Below are 16,862 nucleotides of genomic sequence, written 5' to 3' on the forward strand. Positions count from 1 at the left end.
GTTGCTTATTACTGGGCCAGCTATGGACATGGCATACAGTAGTAGCCATTCAAAGTTTCTTCGCTTTCCTTGATGGGCCCTTGTTTGGTCCTTGGCAGGTCCCCTACAATTCCTTTTTAAACATCAATCTTTGTACTAAATAATTTTTTTTTATCATTATTTGTGCAGCTTAAGGACGAAAGAGAAGCATCATCTCCTGGTAAGACCCTGTAATTCAGTGAAAGGGTGGAGTCAGAGTAAAAAAATATGCACACATAGCGGCTGGAAGTTGGAGGGGATTCTGCTGGGAGTCGCAGGTAAGTGGGCTGCCATTCGGCTGGCATTTGACTGGGAAGAGCCATTTTGAATGGCTGCTACTGTACTGTAGGTATTACAATATGGCTTCTCCAGCTATATGGGGTTTCATCTTTATACTTAAATACTCCCATGCAAATAAGGTATTTGGTTCCTTGTAGACTAGCCTTACTCAAAGTTATACAGGTATGTATATGCATATAACATATACATCAAACGCTTTGCAACATCTCTATGAAGCCCTATGTATTTCAGAAAAAATATATTATCAATTTGAAATGAGGCAGTGTAATCATACACACACACACAAAAAAATATATCCAAACAAGTTCACACATTCATTTGAGGTCAACACAGTAACATAGTTGTAAACGGACATATGCCAGTCACAGAGGGAAATTGAAATGCAACGTTTTCTATTAAAAAACAAAACAAAAACAACATCAAATCAAATGTACACGCTGAAACATAAAACATAGGATTTTTCTACTCTGGGACCCATTAAAAAAATCAACCCTGAGTGGATGCAGAACCTAAAAAACAAAATAGCTCTGTGGGTACACCTAATCTCGTCTCTGTGTTGATCTGGCCTTAGCGTTGTAAAAAAGATGCTGCAGTCACCCAATAAATTTTATAGCGAGAATATTCAATTTGTCAACAGAGTCTTGCTACAGATAACCTTCTTCTGAAAAAACGTGTAATCCCAACATCAAATGAACTGTTTGTCATATCTTTTTTAGTCAATTATTTGATGAATAAAAGCTGCCCATTTAGCAGGTAAATACAAAATGTCAGGAGCTGCTAAAATGCATTTAACATTCAGATAGAGGAGAAATATGATGACAGACATCTAAAAAAGGCTTTTACCAAAAAATAAGTCATAAGTTATCACTGGGCAAATACCATTCAATTTGCAGCGGCAACAAAGTTTATACTTAATAAAGTGCATTCAAAGTAGGTTCAAAAACTGTGGTTGATTGAGAGATTATTTGAAATATTCTAGTATATTCTAAGAATAAACAACCCAATTAAAGTGTTTTCAGTTTCAGTGTTTTTTATGTAATTCATAACATGTTTTTTGACTTTGAGATTTTTATCAATAAGAAATAAGTATAAACATTTTAATTAAGAGAGATTAGTTCAGAAAAAAAGGGAAGAAAACTTTGTTTGGAAACTATTTAGTTTGTTGTAAAAAGGACAAGTTACGTCTAAAATTAGTTTAATATTATTCACTGATTCGGTGTGATATGGTTTACATTACCATGCACTGTTTAAACATATTCCAGTATTAGTACAAATAATGCTTTTCTACATCAGTCCAACTTTACCATCACATCAATCAGATCAATGTACTGTTTAGAACTTTAGGCCCATGAGGCACAAACTCAAACAGGAACTGTCTATGCAACAACGCCTTTAATTCTAAATGCGGCCTTAAACTGCTTATGACAGCCTGTCAAAACCCAGATTTTAGCTACTCTGGAGTATCAGAGAATGGATGGATGAGTAAACAAGACAAAACATTCTCATCACATAGCAACACCCTGCCAAGGCCATCAATAACAATCTCACCACCTAAGATAGCAGCGGGATTTGAATCTTTGTCAATCACTTCTTTCATTTATTGCTGTGGCCTGCAAGCTTATTGACAATCATGAAGAGACTGCACTGATCTAGTGGATGAATTACTTATGGCATGGAGAGAGAGCTGTCTAATTCACATTAGGGAAACCTTCCAGAAATAATGAAGGATCACAGCAATGTCTCACTGTAAATGATGAATCCATGGCAATTGGCAAGGATGTTTTACTGTGTTATGAATGCTTTATTTACAGGAAATTCATGCTTTACTTAATATATATGGAAAAAAATATTTCTCTGTCCTTCTTACAAAATATTGCAGCAGTGGTGTTATTATAACATTGTTTCCAATGCTATGCCAATCATTTACATTCCTGGCCATTGTCCTGTTTGCTAATTAATTTAGCTAATAAACACTTAACAAAACGGGGTACTCGTAGAACATTTACATTTTATTTCCAAAAAATAACAGTAGACATTGATGGCATGGCTAAAGTAATATATCTTGCAATCTTGATTTCAAATCACATACATTATTTGAAACTGGAGCTCATCAAAAGATATATATATATATACTTCAAAGATGTGATGGGATCACAAAAGCCCCCTCATTTCTGTATATTTAGATCCCCATTACCCATTTATTTCTAAGACGTTAATGTCTATGAAAGGATTGAAAGGTCTGCTGGCTGGATTTTTTAATAAACATTTGTAATCTAGCTCATCAAAATATTACAGGTTAAGTAAGTTATTTGAATGTAAATGAATGCTAACAGTGGGACTGTCACTTTATGTCTTTATGTTCAAATGTTAAATAATTAATGGACTGCGGGATTCATTGCAGGGCTAATAGGAGATTTCATTTAGTTTACTTTTAATGTTGTTTTCAAGCATCTTGAATAATGAATTTTCAATATACAAATATATATATATATATATATATATATATATATATATATATATATATATATATATATATATATATATAAATATACAAATATATATATATATATATATATATATATATATATACAAATATATATATATATATATATATATATATATATATATATATATATATATATATATAAATATACAAATATATATATATATATATATATATATATATATATATATATATATATATATATATATATTTGTATATTTATATATATATATATATATATATAAATATACAATATATATATATATATATATATATATATATATATATATATATATATATATATATATATATATATATATATATATATATATGTATGTATAGTATATACAGCTGGTGAAATAAGTATTGAGCAAACCACAATTTTTCTCAGTAAATACGTCAGTAACAATCCATGCAATCCACGCATAAAAAGAAATCAAACCAGATGTCCAGAAATTAAGTTATGTGTAATAATGTAGAATGGCACAGGGAAAAATAATTATTGAACATAATAGAACATAGAAGGCGGTGGGAAAATGCATAGAAAACCAAGGCATTAGGAAAAATCTCGCAGTAATTAGAAGCAATCCTGACCCTTGTCAGTGCAAATTAATATCAGCTGGTTCAGTCCAAAATGATGGCCTAGAAAAAGGTGTCTATGGTATGAAACAAGAAAAATCACATGATGGGTAAAAGTAAAGAGCTTTCTCAAAACCTTTGCAACTCTATCAACGGTTGTAAATCATAATGATGGCATTGGTTACAGAAGTATTTTTAAAATTCTAAATGTTCCAGTCAGCACTGTTGGGGCCATAATCCAGAATTGGAAAGAACGTAATTTTACCATAAACTGACCATGACCACATTCTCTGATAGACGAGTGAAAAGAATTATCAGAAGAGTTGTCCAAGAGCCAAAGACCATTTGTGCAGAGCTTTAGAAAGACCTGGAACTAACAGGTACAGTTGTTTTAAAGAAAACAATAAGTAATGCCTCAACCGCCATGGCCTGTATACATCCTCACCACACATGACTCCATTAATTATGTTATTAATCTTGTATGAGATGCAGGAACAAATAGATGCCACAGCTATTTAATTCATTTAGCTGGAGAAGTTTGGGTTCGGCGCCGGTCTGATCGCCAAGATCAAGGTGATGTACAGTGGCATTGAGAGCATGTTAAAGATTAACGGTAACCTGTGTGCTCCTTTTAGGGTGCGTAGAGGTGTTCGGCAAGGCTGCGCTCTGTCCGGGATGCTCTACGCGCTCTCCCTGGAACCCCTGCTTCAAAAGATACGTTCCAGTGTTCATGGTTTGGTTTTACCTGGTTTTAACAGTAGAGTGGTTTTATCTGCCTATGCTGATGATGTTGTTGTTTTTACCAGAAACCAACAAGATGTTGACAAACTGACCGAAATGACAAATAAGTTCTCCGTTTTATCTTCTGCGAGGGTGAACTGGGGGAAAAGCGAAGCCTTGGCAGTGGGTGAATGGCGTGAAGGACTCCCAGTTCTCCCTCAAGGACTTTTATGGAGAAGAGATGGTTTTAAATATCTTGGTTTGTTTTTAGGCAACGAAAACACTGAAAAAAAGAACTGGGAAAACCTGGAACAAAGAATAGAAAGTAAACTTGAAAAGTGGAGATGGCTACACTCCCACATGTCATACAGGGGAAGGGTTTTAGTTTTAAATAACCTTGTTGCTTCACAGCTGTGGCACAAACTCTCCTGCCTGGATCCACCTTCCAATTTGTTGGCCAATATACAAGCCAAAATGGTCGACTTCTTTTGGAACGGGTTTCATTGGGTGCCACAGTCTGTATTGTTTTTACCCAGAGAAGAGGGGGGACAGGGCCTTGTTCACCTAGCCGGGAGAACGGCAGCTTTTAGATTACGTTTTGTTCAAAAATACCTGGCAGGGCCACTCGACTTAGTGTGGAGGGACGTGGCCAGCTGCGTTTTAAAACGCGTTAATAACCTGGGGCTGGATGCGGCTCTGTTTTTAACAGATTTAAGTCTTTTAAACCTAAGGGGGTTACCGAAATTTTATCAGGGCGTTTTTAAATCATGTGCCCTGTTCAAACTAAAACCATCCCAAACGATTAACTCTGCACTGGCTTCTACAGGAGCCCTTGATCTGTGGGTCGAGGCTGGACGTGTGCGACCGTGCGGGACCAGGGCTGTCGGAGGCGCTGCGCCGCTCCAAGATGACAACCTTGAAACAGCTGGTGGAGACCGCAGGACCGTCCCTCTCCAACATCGAGGCCATGGGTTCTGTGATGGGGGTACGGTCCGCCAGGCTGGTGCGGCGCTTCCTGGACCTCTTGAGGGGAAAGCTGTCGGCCAAGGAGAGGAGCCTTCTCTCTGACTACTGCGAAGGACTGAGCCAACCAGACCCAACGGACTCCTTTCCTGGCTTGACCCTATACACCGAGCTCCCCAACCAAAGTGGACCTCTGCTCTCCAGCCTGGACCCACAGAAGATGGTTTTATTCAACATGGACCAAAAAACTGTTTATCGAGCCTGCTCAAAAATGATGACTCAAAGACACCTTGACAACCGCGCAGTCTGCTTATGGACGGATAAAATTGCTGGCAGAGCACCCCAGTGGAGGACTTTATATAAGCCTCCAATTAAAAAAAGAACTGGTGATCTCCAATGGAGGATTCTGCATGGCGCCATCGCCACAAACTCGTTTTTATCCGTCATCTATCAGGGTGTTTTAAACGAATGTCCCTTCTGCAGTCTGTCTGAAAATGTTTTTCATGTTTTTATGGACTGCGTCAGACTAAAGACAATTTTTAGCCTTTTAGCAAATGTTTTTAGTCTTTTTAGCTCCGTTTTTACAACTTCTCTATTTATTGGAGGAGTGTGTCAAAACAAGGGCAACAAGACAAAGGCCAGACTTTTAAACTTTTTAATCAGTGAAGCTAAACTGGCTATTTATTTGTCCCGTAGAGACAGACTGCAGGAGAGACCTCACCTTGACGCTGTGGCTCTGTGGAGGTGCAACCTTAAAGCCAGGATCAGGCTGGAGTTTCACTTCCATAGAGCCACACAGAACATTGAGGATTTTATTCAGTTGTGGGGTTTTAAAAACATTTTATGTACTGTGTCAGATGATGGAGAACTGCATTTTAACAAGCTCCTTATTTAATGATTTTTAACTGACACTTGTTCTACTATAATAGTGATTTTAACTGACACTTGTTTTACGTCAATTGTATATATGTTGTGTATTTGTGTGAATTGTGTAAATAAAGTATTGTTAAAAGTCACATGACTCCATTGCTAAAAGCAAAAGCATGTTGAAGCTTGTTTAAAGTTTGCTGTGCAACATTTATACGAGCAAAATTGAACTCTTTTGACTCCATAATAAATATCATGTTTGGAGGTCAAAAGGAACTGCACATTACCCCAAAAACACAATACCAGCAGTGAAGGTTTGAGGTTGGAAAATCATAGTGTGGGGCTTTTTGTCAGCATATTGTAATGGTAAACTTAAAATAATGGAAGGATGAATGGAAACATGTTCTTGATAAAAAACTCTGCTGCCATCTACCAGGATGATAAAGATGAATCATAGATGGACAGTTCAGCAAGACAAGCACCTCAAACACACAGCATAGAAAACTCTTACTTGGCTTCAGAGAAAGAAAATAAAGCTGCTAGAATGGCCCAGTCAATCACCTGGATTGAATCCAGTAGAACATCTATGTAAAGAACTAAAGATCAGAGTTCATAGAAGAGGCCTTCCATTTAAAGACTGTTTGTGTGGAAGAATGGGCCAAAATCACACCTGAGCAATGCATGCGACTACTTTCTCCATACAGGAAGTGTCTTGAAGCTGTCATTGCCAACAAAGGCTTTTGTACAAAGTCTTAAATACATTTCACAAAGTGTGTTAAATACGTTTCCCTGTGCCATTTCACTTTATAAAAAATAACTGTCTGGACAACTATGGTTTGATTTCCTTGTATGTGTGGATTGCATGGATTGTTACCGACATCTGGTGACAATATCATGCCAAAAGGAACCGTAGAAATTTATTTACTGAGAAAAATAGTGGCATGTTAGATACCTATTTAACCCGCTGTATATATGTATTTATATGACCACTATAGATACCTTTATATGAGCATTTCTGGTTAAACAACTCAATATGGGCTGTCCATTTATATCACTATTAATGTACTGTTATATTTCTCCAACATCCAGAGCTTCTATTCTTGAATTCTTTTCTTTTTCAAAATCCTGTTTCACAATACAGGATTATTTTCTTATTTCATAGTTTTTTTGAGTTGAATATCAAACACAAATTAACACAAAAATGAAATATTCCACTGTAAAGAAAGGTAACCTCCCCCCAAAGTTGCTTACACTTTGAAGCTTATTCCTTGTTCTGTTGCTTTTACTCTTTAAATAACACTTTAAAACACTTTGAACTTTTATGTGATTTTAACTACGTTTTGGTTAGAAAAATAGCACAACATTTCAGCACTGGGCTCATGCTTCAAAACTGTTGTCAGCAAAACAGTTCCTGTGGGTTCCTACACCTCAGTCCCACCAAGATGTCTTTCTGACAAGGTCTATCATTATTAGGCATTATTAGGTATCCATCCCTACAATGTAAACGGAATCCTCCCTCTTTGAAACCATGGCAACAGACATATGACATATACCTGTATAATCAAATATATTTCTATAAGCTTCCCCTAATCTTCCAATTTTTTTCTCCTGACCCTAGTGACTCCCTCAATGAAGATGTTTACTTTTATCCTTTTTAGAAGGGATCACTGATGTAACTAATTTGACTTGTGTGAGACATTAAATAAATCAGTGGGATTTATATAATTAACTATTGGTAGTAAAAGCTTTAATTGATGGGGAAGTATACACATCTCTATATTTAACAAACTATGTATTTTAGTGTTTAGCAAGTCCTTTTATAAAGATTATTTCTCCCACAACACATTCAGAAAAAATAATCAGAAGATGTTTATAATTCTTGAAATTTTTTTTGTCTCTGTCTTTTGAGCTATGGTGTACGAATACTTAACTGTTTGCTCAATTTTAAAATATTAACATATTAAAATATCACTTTGCTCATCATATCACACATCTTACCATAGACCAGTAAGCAAAAGGGTCTGTGTGTGGTAGTGAGTTCTTCGACAACTTTACAATGAGAATTATATCCTATAAGGAAAGCTAATCTTAACTTGATAGGAATGCTGGATACTTGATTTGATTCCCTTTATATAATTTATGTTCTTTATTAAAAGGAATCTATTTTGTACATGAAAGTCAGATTATTCAAGAAAAACAAAAACAAAAGAACTACAGAAGGGGTGAAGTAGTGCTGAAAAGTTTAGGATTGTTGTGTTCCTTACATCACAGGTTGTTGTATTCCAAGATAGAATTACAGGTGCTGGTCATAAAATTAGAATATCATGAAAAAGTAGATTGATTTCAGTAATTCCATTTAAAAAGTGAAACTTGTATATTATATTCATACATTACATACAAACTCATACATTTCAGATGTTTATTTTGTTTAATTTTGATGATTACAAATGACAACAAATGAAAATCTCAAATTCATCATATCAGAAAATTAGAATATTACTGAAGACCAATAAAAACAAAGGATTTATAGAAATGTTGGCCAACTGAAAAGTATGAACATGAAAAGTATGAGCATGTACAGCACTCAGTATTTAGTTGGGCCTCCTTTGGCCTGTATTACTGCAGCAATGCGGCGTGGCATGGAGTCGATCAGTCTGTGGCACTGCTCAGGTGTTATGATAGCCCAGGTTGCTCTAATAGTGGCTTTTAGCTCTTCTGAATTGTTGGGTCTGGTGTATTGCATCTTCTTCTTCACAATACCCCATAGATTTTCTATGGGGTTAAGGTCAGGAGAGTTTGCTGGCCAATTAAGAACAGGGATACCATGGTCCTTCAACCAGGTACTGGTAGCTTTGGAACTGTGTGCAGGTGCCAAGTCCTGTTGGAAAATGAAATCTGCATCTCCAAAAAGTTGGTCAGCTGCAGGAAGCATGAAGTGCTCTAAAACTTCCTGGTATGTGGCTGCGTTGACCCTGGACCTCAGAAAACACAATGGACCAACACCAGCAGATGACATGGCACCCCAAACCATCACTGACTGTGGAAACTTTACACTGGACTTCAAGCAACGTGGATGAAGTGCCTCTCTTCTTTTCCTCCAGACTCTGGGACCTTGATTTCCAAAGGAAATGCAAAATTTACTTTCATCAGAGAACATGACTTTGGACCACTCACCAGCAGTCCAGTCCTGTTTCTCTTTAGCCCAGGCAAGACGCTTCTGACGCTGTCTGTGGTTCAAGAGTGGCTTGACACAAGGAATGCGACAGCAGAAACCCATGTCTTTCATACGTCTGTGTGTGGTGGTTCTTGAAGCACTCACTCCAGCTGCAGTCCACTCTTTGTGAATCTCCCCCACATTTTTGAAGGGGTTTTGTTTCACAAACCTCTCCAGGGTGCGGTTATCTCTCTTGCTTGTACACTTTTTTCGACCACATCTTTTCCTTCCCTTCGCCTCTCTATTAATGTGCTTGGACACTGAGCTCTGTGAACAGCCAGCCTCTTTAGCGATGACCTTTTGTGTCTTGCCCTCCTTGTGCAAGGTGTCGATGGTCGTCTTTTGGACAACTGTCAAGTCAGCAGTCTTCCCCATGATTGTGTAGCCTATAGAACTAGACTGAAAGACCATTTAAAGGCTTTTGCAGGTGGTTTGAGTTAATTAGCTGATTAGAGTGTGGCACCAGGGGCCATCAATTTTGAACCTTTTCACAATATTCTAATTTTCTGATATGATGAATTTGAGATTTTCATTTGTTGTCATTTGTAATCATCAAAATTAAACAAAATAAACATCTGAAATATATGAGTTTGTATGTAATGTATGAATATAATATACAAGTTTCACTTTTTAAATGGAATTACTGAAATCAATCTACTTTTATCTACTTTATCTTTTTCAACACTCTGTCTCTTTTAGCAGAAAAAGCCTCTTTGTGTTGGTGCTTTTCAAAAGCATATGCTGCTTCTTTCATGAGGGCTGAAAGTACAAGCTTTACATTAATCCTAGTATCGATTTATGTATGTCTGTGTCTGTTAACTTAGTGTGATGACATGTATTTTTTTGTATATAATGTTTTACATCATTGTCCATATATGAAAAATAGGTGTATTTTTCACTAGTTGAATGTAGGTCACTGAGGACAATGTCGCTATATCACTTTTTATAGGTTCCTATGTAATCAGTTTAGGATTTTTTAGGTCTACTTAATTAGTTAATTAATTCCACTTTATTGAGGTTATATTTCAGCGTCTCCTAAGCTTAAAACTTAAGCTTATAAATGTATCTGTGTTTTTGTTTGTGACATTTTAATATATTTCAAAGAAGTACCAACATATTGTGTTTCATTACACAATACCTTCAACCAAATGGCGAAATGATAATCATAAATGACCTAATGATAATATTCAAAATGTTATGTAAATGTTTAAGCAAATAGTTAAGAATCTATCCTGCTTTTCATTCTTGCATTATAGGTTACTTATCCTTATGACAATAAAAAAAAATCTATATACAATTATTTTCTTAGTTTAAAATGAGAGGAACAGTGATATGTGGACATATAGTGCCCTCTGGTGTTTGAGTCATAAGGTGAAAATGCTGCTAAAGAAACTGTCAGCTTGATATAATCTCCAAAATTTTAATCTTTCCTAGAATAATACTAATACAGCCATTTATGTTACTGAATAACATTAATATAAAGTAAAAAATAAAGCACATTTTGATGAAAGAAAAATTTAATAAATGGCTTTAGTTGTTATTTTAGGTCCACATCCATTTGTCGAACTGCATTAGATGTATTCGATTTTAACTGTCAATTCAATACAAAACCTAAAACCAAGCTGGTTAATCTACTCAAAAAAAACACAGTTGAGTCATCAAATTGTTTTGTCTTATTTTGCAGCATCTTATTTTCAAAGCATTAAGGATGTTTATTTGTTGAGAAATGCTTAATTTATTAATTTTAAAACACAGATGAGTCAGAAGATAAGGGTCTGTCCTATGACCGTTGCCCCACTTCATCTGTATTAGTCTTTGTGGCTTTATGGCAAGACATATCACTTGCTTAGCCTTCTGTTTTCTTGGTAAGAGTGCCCCGTGTAAAGGGACCAAGCTTCTTTCCCTCCCACTTAGCTATGGTTACAATGTGCTTTGACACCATCACTGGTGATGATTCTCACAGTGAAGCATGAATTCCATGATTCACCCATCACTGTGAGAATGGGGGAATGACTGAAGGCAGAATTACATGCTCTGTAGTCCTTAGGACTTGATTCCTTTAAAAGAACAGGCCTTTTACCATTAAGACTATTACTATGGCTATTTTAATAGAAATAACTAAATATGGTTATTTAACTATATACTAATTTTGATACTGTTAACATACACAATCCCTTAAAACACCCTAACTTTTCCAAATTTTGATGAAAATGAATATGTTCAATATTCAGAAATTGAAGCATAGTGCAGATAAAAAATTGTATTAAAAAATAAATAAATCATGGTTTCAATTTGTAGACAAAAATATGTTCTAAAATAATGACTCATCAAAGCTTCCACTGCCATGAGAAAACAACTAAACTAGTTGAGGCATTCTTTCTACAATAGAAATAAAATATTCAAAAGGATTTTCCCAAAACTGTTGCAGAAGTTCCCCTATATATGGACCATATGTAGGACGCCTTTATTTTCACGACTAAGTCCAGATCATCCCCTACCAACTTAGGGGGTTTAAGTCTGTAGACTCTGCTGGCCTCATCATTTTTTTTTTTCCCTGAGGAAGTTCTGTGATAGTTGGAAATTATGTTTTGGGTAATTTTCCTGCTGATCAACTTGGTGCATCCCAGTGTATATTACATGGTGCTGCAGAATGCTGTAGTTGCTCTTTGGTTTAAGGTCCCTTTTTATAATTCCTGGATCTAGGAAAACAAACAGCTGATGTCAGATACTGTGAAACCTTTCCCCTACGTGACAGCGTAAAAAGAGCCTCCGTAGTGAACTACATATTGTAAATTGTGATACATCAATCCATAATACATTCCTCTTGTTTTTAGTACACTAGTGGTGTTTTATAGCCTAGGGAAGCCTTTTTGTCTTATTCTGTGTCTAATGGCTTTTTCACCACAGCTTAACGTCTTCTCTTCACAGGTGAAACTGAGTCTGGCTTGCTATGACTAGTATTATGCCGTGCTTTAAGCTGTTTTCTTCTGAACAGCCAATTGCATAAGCTGATGATTCTCAGAAACATATGTTTTACATGTGGCTTTTGGTCTGCCATACCTCTTCCTCTCAGAGTTTCCTCCAGTTTCTACAAGCCTTTTGATGGTTAAAAAAAAAAACGTTACTCGCTGACACGTAATATGAGAAGACGCACACTTCTTAGTAGAGATATCGTGTTACAATGGTAACACGATATCTTCTCTTCTCTGTTGTTTGTTGTCTTTTTGTTAACATTTTTGTAACATCTACTCCGCTGCTGTTTAATGCTGTCCATTTCCTTTTCAAGAGGGTATGAAACCACAATGTGTTAAACACCAGTTTCAGGAAGACAGAGGGGGCTTTACACAATCAAAAACGCTGAAACACGTGTAGGAAAAGCCCAAAATTCTACATCCTCTATTTTTACCCAGCTAATGTACACTGATGTCCTCTTGTCCCCAGATAATAGAGCAATTACTTATTTTAATTAATGAGAAAGATTTCACATTCACCGTAACTCCCCTTAACTTCACTGTCCATCAGGGCCGTGCAGAGACCACTAAAGGGGCAGGTGCTCAAAAAAAAAAAGGGCACATCTTATCGCATTTTAGGACAGAATATTAACAAAGTCACATAGCTTTCAGAGTTTAATGAACAATGATAAATTACAAAATTGTGAGACATACAATCAAAGCTAAGGGAAATCTCTACATAGAACATAGAACTATGCATATGTAAAATATTTTATTAGTAATTTCTTTCTTAAATTATAGTATTACAATATTCAAACCTGCAATTTAGCCAAAGATGTAAATCAGAGCTGGACCACCAGACATATTTTGTCTTTACAGAATTAAACTGTTAAAAATGCATACAAGGGCACAATGCAACCTTTTAGTGTACTGTAATCTATAAAAAAGAATGTCTGCCTGGTTTGCTGTACTGACAGTGGAGATGGAGACGGTCCATTCAGAAAAGCAGAGCTGCTGCATCAAACTTTAACGTGGAACTGCAGAAAAAAAAAGAACAAAACAAACATTTTATTAATGCATGTCACCATGAGAAAAGCCTACTCTGTTTGTGTCTTAGTGTATTTTGTAAGTACCTATATACATTTTCTTCAATCTTTCCTCTTTGTTTTTTCTTGTCAGTTTCTCTTTTGTTTTTTTCCTCATTGTCTCATCTTTTCTGTGTTGAGTGAAGGTCAATGTCTTATTTATTTCAGTCTCTTCCCTTTCTTTTTCCCCCAAACTAAATCCAAGATTATGATCCAAAAACGTATTTTCCGTCATGGTGATTTAACTGTTTAAAAACTAATTTCCAACTTTTAAGCATTTTTGCTATTTTTGTTCTCTTTTGATCACAGCAGCAGTTTTCTGTTAGCCATGTCTTTAAAAATGTTAATAACCTCACTGTGAATGATTGGCACATCCTTCTCGATTGCCAACAAAAGAAGGTCTGACAACCGATCCTCCTTGCATAAGCTGCGCAGTTTTGTTTTCACCAGCTTCATACATTATATCTATCATATATCTATCATGGTAGTTCTGGATGAGTTCTCCTTCAAGATACATTTACCTAACACTAGAATAAATGAAATGTACATCATGCAGCAAAGGAAATTAGAAAATCAGACATATATCCATTATGGAGATGAAAGTCATTAGCTAGCAGCTAGCTCATAGCACAAGAACAACAGCCTAATGTCTGTATGATAAAAATACTGAATCGATAGATAAGAACAGCTTTTCCTCACCTGGCTGTCTCCTCCCGCTCAGTAGTTCTTCAGAGAAAGGCGCGCCGCGTCCTATACTTTCCTCCGTTTAAACCGCTACTCTTTGCTAAAGTAGAGAAATTATACAACGTTCAAAGTTTTCCGTTGTCTGACAAGTAGCAAGCCTACTCCAGTATTTTCACCAAAAATTATGTTTTTTAATTCACAAAAAAACTGTTCTGTAATCATGACAGAACAGTTTTTTGTGAATTAAAAAACATAAATTTCAATGTAAAAGACTAAAAGCACAGAGTAAACAGTGTTTTAGATCAAACAATACTGCATCATCCATGGGACTCATTTGGTTTCACTTACATCTCTATTCAGGTTGACATTGGAGAGGCGGTGCAGACTGAAGACATAGCCATGCGTCCGATCATGGTTGATCTTGCTTAGGGCCAAATGAGCAGCGGCCACAGTGTAATGTGGAATGTTCGCTACCTTTAGCTCCGCAGTTAGCCGCCTTATCTGACTGTGCGAGAGGCAAGTGCGTTGTCACCGGCAAAAGGTCAAAGGTAACAATGTGACCGGAGGGCTTATTGTATTGTTTTTCTTGCCAAAAAAAAGATAATAATAATAATTTCAGTACATGTGTCAAATAAAAAAAAAAAAAAAAAAAAAAAAATAAAAAAAGGGACCAAAAGGGCACATTGGGATCATGGAGCAAAAGGGGCAGGTGCTCAAGCCCCCTTAGCCCCCCCCTCTGCACGTGCCTGCTGTCGATAGAGAAGCTCTCTATCCTGCACTGTCAAATTCAGAGCAGCTTGAGTTTTCTGTTGCGCTCCTCTTGGCTCCACCTCGTTACCACAGATTCCGTTGATATTTCTTTTCACATACACATGGAGGCAGTCTGCAACTGATAAGGCACGGACAGAAGCAGAGGATGTAGAATTTTTGCATTAGTTGCTCCCACTTTAAAGGCTTGATTGACCTTCATTGCTGCAGAACAGCTTGAAAATAATAACCTGTTTTGAATTTCCAGTCTTGTGTTATTCTGAAATCGACATTGTCTTTCAGTTTTTGGTCATCATGCCCTTTTTTTTTAATCTAGTTCTAGTTCTGAGATGGTTCAGTGTACCCCAACCAGTTGTTTCAACCTGTGAGAAAAAAGACTCAATTAAATTTTTCTGCTTCCAGAATGATAAAACTCTATAGCAGGCCAAGTGACCATCCATACTCGGGTGACTACTTGTGCAACAACCATTTCGTAGGAGGCTCCCTCAAATAAAAGCCTTAGATATCGCATTTAATTGGTTGCATGCCGAAACCTTAGGAGCTTTTACTAGGAGATGTCCTGACTTTTTTTATCGATAAAAGACAGGCAAATGAAAAGGAGGAAGACACTAAAGTGAATGGAACATTTGTTTTAACACAGCTGAATCAAATAATCAGGAGAACCTTAATCTGGAGAAGCTACATTTAACAAAGGAGGTAATTAAGGCCTTTGCGTTGGACCAGAGAGATATCCAAAATACCTGCACGATACTGGCCCTCGAGGACTTGAGTTTGACATCCCTGCTCTAGCAGTTGGTGTATCTGTTAATTTGTAAGTTTTCTTGGGGCCTCCAATCTGGCAGAGGCCCCAAAGCAGTTTGCTTTTACTTAAGCCAATATGTATATATATATATATATATATATATATATATATATATATATATATATATATATATATATATATATATATATATATATATATATATATATATATATATATATATATATATATATATATATATATAAAGTATTACTAATAATGGCAGCCACTGAGATGTCTACAAAGTTACATTAGTTTTTATTTTCTTTTTCTGTATTTGTAAATATTCCAAAAGTATAAAGAAAAACTCAATACCGAGATTCAAATAATGTGAAAAATCAAACCTTTGTATTATTATTATTATGTCCTTCATCTCAGCAATCTTTTAAGCTGTGCATTTTATAAGCCTTTATTCATGAGTATTTTTTACACTGAACCGAAACTGCTGTATGAGAAAGTCAGTGGGTGTTAGGTGTTAGTGCATCTGGTTGCATCGAAGTGACAGCTTTATTTAAGTGATTTGAAATGCCTCCCTGAACCACAACGGTTTCACAACAGAAGATGTTATTGTGGTTAAAGTTAAAAAATGGGGTCCATTTCACAATGCAGATTTAACAAACTCAAATTCTCAAATTACTTATTTTAATTCCTTACTCAAATCCTTACTGTAAATTGATCTAGCCTTAGGATGGAAACTGAGTTTTCAGCTTCATAAAAGCTTCTGTGGGTTAATCAACTCTAAATAGGTCCACTCTGGGTGGAAAACATGCGTCAGCCATTGTCAGTGGAGCTCGACGAGTCGCCGTGAAAACAAACCTAATGTGTCTAATACACCCAGTGAATGTTTTTTTTTTTTTGTAGAAACAATACTACGACAAAAATTTCCTGTCTAAATTATGAAATAAAACAGTGTGATTGGGTCTAAGGAGAGCAAAGACAAAGGAAACTCAGGGCCGGATCTATCAAAGGTTTGCGTGTATAAAAAACGTGAGCTATTTCACTGCGCACGCTAAAAAATGTACAAACTGATCTATCAACAGCGTGCTAAAAGGATTTGGTCTTTAAAACGTGCTAAATAGCGCCTCTTATCCATTTAGTACTTTTTCTGCAATGAATATGCAATATGGGGCGTTTACACGCAAAAATGCGTCTTGTGGGAGGATAACATGTAAATATATTAATTTAGCACTCGCAAAGTGATTTATCAAACCTGAAAGCAATTTTGCTAACGGTATCTGACTCTATATTTAACATGTTTCAAAAGAAGGTGCAAATGGTCTGTATGCGTAATTGCGCACACATGGCAGCGGTTATTGTCGCAAGAAGGAGACATGGAAATGAAGCAAGGAGATGCAGAGAACGCAATTTTTCAGTTGGGGGAACTCCGAATGGATTTGGAGCCAGCCACAAG

Source organism: Cyprinodon tularosa, unplaced genomic scaffold (assembly GCF_016077235.1).
Source record: "Cyprinodon tularosa strain WSP-4 unplaced genomic scaffold, ASM1607723v1 ctg372, whole genome shotgun sequence".
Lineage (NCBI taxonomy): Eukaryota > Metazoa > Chordata > Actinopteri > Cyprinodontiformes > Cyprinodontidae > Cyprinodon > Cyprinodon tularosa.